We start from the raw sequence: 5865 nt of genomic DNA, 5'->3' as shown, positions 1-5865 counted from the left end.
ACATTGCTAAACATTGGAGAAAATGATGTGATCTTACTTGAAATATCTAAAACATTCTAAAAAAAATTGAAAAATCATATATGATGCTGAAAAAACCCTTAAAATTAGAAAATGTCCTAATAAAATGATCATCTTAGTGAAAACCTAGCAATAGGATCTTTGATGTATCACCAAAATAATTTAAAAACAAGAAAACAAAAAAAATTGAAAAAAGTCCTAACAAAATTTACCAAGTGGTGAAAACTTGGAAACAAGTGCTACTTGAGACCATTGCACCTATGTCTATCAGTGTCAATCACACACTCTGCAACACATTTCCTAGCTTGGAATTGTTTCTTGTCCTCATCTTGGGAGCACAACTACTTATCCTATTTGAGGTCTCCTTGTGCATTAGGGTTTGTGTGGAAACTCACAAAATAGTGTTTCTCAACACTACCCCCAACCTGACATCAAGTGTTTCTCAGCATTTTTCACATAGTTTACCTACAGTCTCTAATGTTGCAATATTTCTCACTATCATATTCATGTCTTAAAGAAATGGCCATATGACTTACACAAACACACACTTCAACACTTAAACTACTAAGATGTGATGAACTTTATCTTCTTTTTGTGTTGTCTATGATGATTTATTTGCTATGTGTTCCCTCCCTAATAAGTGTTTCAAGGATGTCATGGACTAGAAGACTAGGGGCATGGGGCATGTTTTACTTGTTTTCTTCTTATGGCTATACTTTTTTAGTCTATAGTGTTTTGAGCGTTCATGCTTATCCTACTTAACAATTTGGCTTAAAAATGCAGATCATCCTTGACTATTTTTTGCAAGACCACACTCAAGGGTTATCTTGGCATTTATGCCTTGATATAGGTGTAATATTGCTATACTAAACATAGGGAATCTAATTGCTTAGTCATTTTTACTTATACATCTTTGATGCTGAGGTTGGATTCCCACATTTCTATCTAACATAGATCATAATCATATCCTCATAGTTATACTAGTGATGGTTGTATGATCTCATGATGTCCCTAATAAGGCTTGATGATAAAAATTAGGACCTACTTATGTAACCCTTGCAATTACGCCTTTTCATACTAGCTTGCATTATATGGTTCATTCTAGCTTAGCTTTTGTAATGCCCCACTAAGGGGTCCAAAGAATTAATCTAAAGTTTTCCAAACATTTTTTTTATTTAAAAAAAAACATCAAAGTAAAACTATTCATAATAGCTATGGAAGCAATAGTAACGTCCAACTAAAAGTAAACATAACATAATAGATTGCATTCTTTAAAGATCCCTTAACATTGAATTACATCTAAATCAACCATTCATCTAACATCACATCCTTATGATTCATATACAAGTGTCCTTTTTGTAATTACTGTTTAATTTAGCTCAATCATCCACTGTACATGTTACAAGGTATGAAAGGCTTAAAAGAATAACCATCTGTGTAAATAAAGTACATCAACATCCAATATTAATCCATGATGCAATTAAAGTAAATGAAACCACATGTCATGCATGGTACATCATCACAAAAGATATAAACACCCATCATAAAAGATAACCATACATCACAACATAAATAACTAAGTGCATGGTTCCTCCCAACCATTAATAGCATCATTAGACCATCGTGGATCCTAGCCATCCCTCCGTGTGTAACATTCCAAAGCACTGAAGAGATTATCGGTATTATCATAGTAGGAATGTCACTCCTAAAACATCCTACTAACATACAAAGTAAAGCATAAGATAACATCATCTAACATATGCAAATCATCAATATAAGAAACATACCAATAAATACATCCATCATAATGTATATCATCAATCATAATGATCCAAGAACAAAATGAAGATAAATACCAACCAAGAAAGCTCTAGCCACGGTGTCTCGGATGGATCTCAAATGATACGAGTGGAAAAACACTACCACCCAACCGCGTGGAACCTATGTGATCCACTCCCACCGTGTTAAGGAGATAATCTCAAGTCCCAAACAAGATATCAATTCACAAAGCACAAATCTCTATAAGTCCAAGAATCCTAAAAGTATACCAACTCAAAGGTTCCATCACACAAAACTGACATCTAATTCCTAGAGGCACACAATGAGATGTAGGAAACCTAATCTGCAAGCGAGAAAGTGTCATCACATTTATCACGTACAAGTTACCCTAGTAGTTAGCTAAACTCCACGGGTCCATACTGATCTCATGCGGCCACTAGTATCATCTCATACTGGTGAGGCATACTACAGAATGCAAGGTCGTAACCATGCGTTCTCTCTAATCCCATCCTAGTCTGTACAAGCACTCATGGCATGGGTGAGAACATCAAAACAATTATCTTTTTAGGTTCATTTAATCCTCGTTTAGTGTGTAAATGTTATCACTTATTAATCAAACTTACAATGAGTTACCCTAGCAGCCACTTAGGGCCCCGGCCTCCATTGGAAGCCACTTCCTGACACTACAAGTAGATAACCTACCCTAAGCTCATGGAATCATAAAATCACCACAGTCCTGTACAAGCGACTGTAAAGAAAATCCAAAAGATAATCCATAAAAAGAATCATCAAATATCCACAATATAAGCATCAAATATCCATAATAAGAATCATCAAATCTCCATGAGCATCTGAAAAAGCATCCATAGAAAATCATGACCACAACAGTTCTCTATTGGTAACTGAAGGAATCACTGATAATCATAAGTATCCATTGGTTCTTAATAATCAAAATATATCTCAAAATAAATCACAATATCCATTGGTTCTCAACAAGAAACCAAGAATATCTCAAAATCATACTGATCGAAGACTCCAAAATGGTTGAGTCAAACATGTCACAACATGATATCATCAATAAATAAATTAACATTTCAGTCCCATCATGGCGACTAGAAAATAATCCAAGGATAACTGATCGATGACTCAAAAATGATTAGCTCAAGTGTCTCATATACATACATCTTAGCTTCACACGTGAAGACTGATAAACAATAACAATCAGTAAATACAAACATTTCATAGAGCACACGATCACATAACCATGGTTGGGATTATAAAGATCGAGACCAAATAAGATCAACATGCCATCATATCTCATAACCCCCGAGCCTCTAGTAACAACCTAGGACTAGTCATCACTAGTCAACCCAAAACCCAAAACAAGAAGCATAGAGAATACATGATGCAAACACATGTTTTAGTTTTGCTAAAATCACATAGCTGAATAATGTGTGGAGTTTCAGTTTTCCATTTGCAAGTATACTTCAAGTGTCTTAAGTTTCATCATTTGACCTACAAGTCAACCCCTTTGTACTCCGATAGCATTATCCTTCTATTATTCAAAATAACTTTCTAAGAATAACTCAAGGATAAATATTCACTAAACTAATCATCATTGACCTTTAATTGAATTGCTTTCTTTATTTAACTCAGATCCATATTCTAATTGATTAACTTTTCTTTAATGTTATTTCAACTTTTCATCATAACCAAAGGATCATTATTCGTTTATAAGAGAACCAATTATCAATCTTTGAATAAGAAGATTGTAACGTTATTAAAAAACTCAATTAACAAACGTACACAGTCCATGACCTTCCAACATTCTATTAGTTCTCAATTAGAAACTTAATTAAGTATTAATAAAGTTTGAACCTTTTAATTTATTTTTTATCATCATTGACAACCATATAATATCTAAAGTCATTATTCAAGTCATGAGAGTACGACTTGTCAACTTTGATATACATACTTCACAACTTTCCTAGAGGAATCGATAGTAGCATATCAATAAAAACTTTATTACATAACTTTATTAACTAAATCTAATTAACTCTAATTAATTTAATTAATAATTACATATCCATGGCAATGTTCCAATTAATATTAGTTGACTAATAACAAACTATAATTTTTTAAGTTAAAAGTCAACTATAATCTAGTACACAAATATTCATATTCATAGTTCAATAATAATAACTTGTTAATATCTAATAACAAGCTATATTGGGAATCTTATTAATAAATCTATAATGACCACATTCATCATTCTTTCAACAATGTTCCCATTTTTATTTTAATAATAACAAGTTATAATAGATCCCCAATACCAAGTATTATTATCTCAAATAAGTTTCTCCTATGTACGTTGATTCAATTAATTAATACTCCTCCAAATTATTAACCAATTCAATTTGATTAATATCTGTTACAGTACTTCAATCATTAACTAATCTCCTCTAGATTAACTCTGATTGTATTAATTGATAACTATTTATACTATTTATACTATTATTTATTAATAGTTTATTAGACCCAACAAACATTAATAAATAATAAACTCATCAAAACTATTATTAATCAATCTAGAGAACTTTACATAAGCTTCATTAGTTAACTCTTAATACCATTAAGGTATATCAATAATTTAGTTAATAATATATAACGTATCAATAATACCATAGTAATTCAAATTATAACAATGTTATAACAATGACTCCATGTCAATTAAATCTTAATCCATTATCATTAAAGTCTCGTAATATAAAATTATCATCTCTAAATTATTTAATATATATTAAATAGTATTTAATATATATTATAAAAATTCCACTATATAAACTATATTAAAATCTCTTTTCTTTTAATTTTCTCTCATTTAAAAAATCTACTTACTTAGATTGACTAATAATTAATTACACTTCTTCTACTATTAACTAATCTTAATTAAATTTGATTTAATTAGATTAGATAATAAAGCATATAAAACTAATGCATATTAATATGATTCTACTAAGGGAATATTGCAATAATATCTTAATTCATTCCATGCTTTGATATATTATTTTTGTGAAGTTTAACCATAAAGAACTCTTGGTTATGGGAAATAGAGAAATATCTGTCCTTAAATAAAACAATCCCAGTATGAGGGCCATATCTCCTAAATGAATGGTTGGATTGGGCTGAAATTGAAATATGTTGGAGAGGGCCAAGTTGCGCCAATTCTAATTGGAGTGATCGAATAAATTTGATCATGATAAAAAGTTATCAATGACAAAGTTCGGGTCTATCCAAGGGGCAGCGATAGGACAGTTTGTAATGAATTAAGAATTTCTCCTAAAAGGTAATTGTTCTCTAAATTTACCCATTCATCCATCTAATAGGTTTATCCATACGCATCTAAAAATATAATTTTATAGAAAGATTACATCTAACTATTCAAATTTTCAACTTAGAATTTCTATTTTAATTTCAAATCTTGTCTATCTAATTTCACAATATAAATTCGAACCCAAAGCTGATTCAGATCTAATTTCTTTCCTAAATTGGATCTAGGGTTTTCTACTGTTTTCTTTGCAACCAAATAAAATATCTAGATACCAATTCAAATTGTAGATTCAACCACAAAGAGTATTCAGACACATATAACAGACACGATGAAGATAGGAAGAGGAATAGTGCAAAGAGAATATGCGAATATCACGAGTGCACCTAGACATTGATGCTAATCCGCCATGCCTCAGAAGTCCATAGAAAATCCCTTCCTTCTCCATCATTCACAATTCCTCCAAGATCCAAGCCAACCGAATCCTCCAAATGACTAGAAGTGCTAGAAGAAGCATAGTAGCATGTAGGAACATATGAGCATATGAGCTTCTCCAATGCATGTAAGCTTGAAGCTTGAGGCTTCCATTTTAGCTTGAAGCTTGTAGCTTCCATTAACCTTGTCCAAACACACTAGGAGAGCCTCTATTTAAAGGCCTCTAAGATGTATCTAGAGTGTCTCTAGAAACAACTAGAAGATAAGCATGACAACCAAGCATGGATCTTCTCCAACCTTCTAGA

The sequence above is a fragment of the Cupressus sempervirens genome, chromosome 11 (assembly GCF_028749045.1).
Source record: "Cupressus sempervirens isolate cs-2001-9-10 chromosome 11, ASM2874904v1, whole genome shotgun sequence".
Classification (NCBI taxonomy): Eukaryota; Viridiplantae; Streptophyta; class Pinopsida; order Cupressales; family Cupressaceae; genus Cupressus; species Cupressus sempervirens.
Note: the sequence above shows the minus strand (reverse complement) of the source record.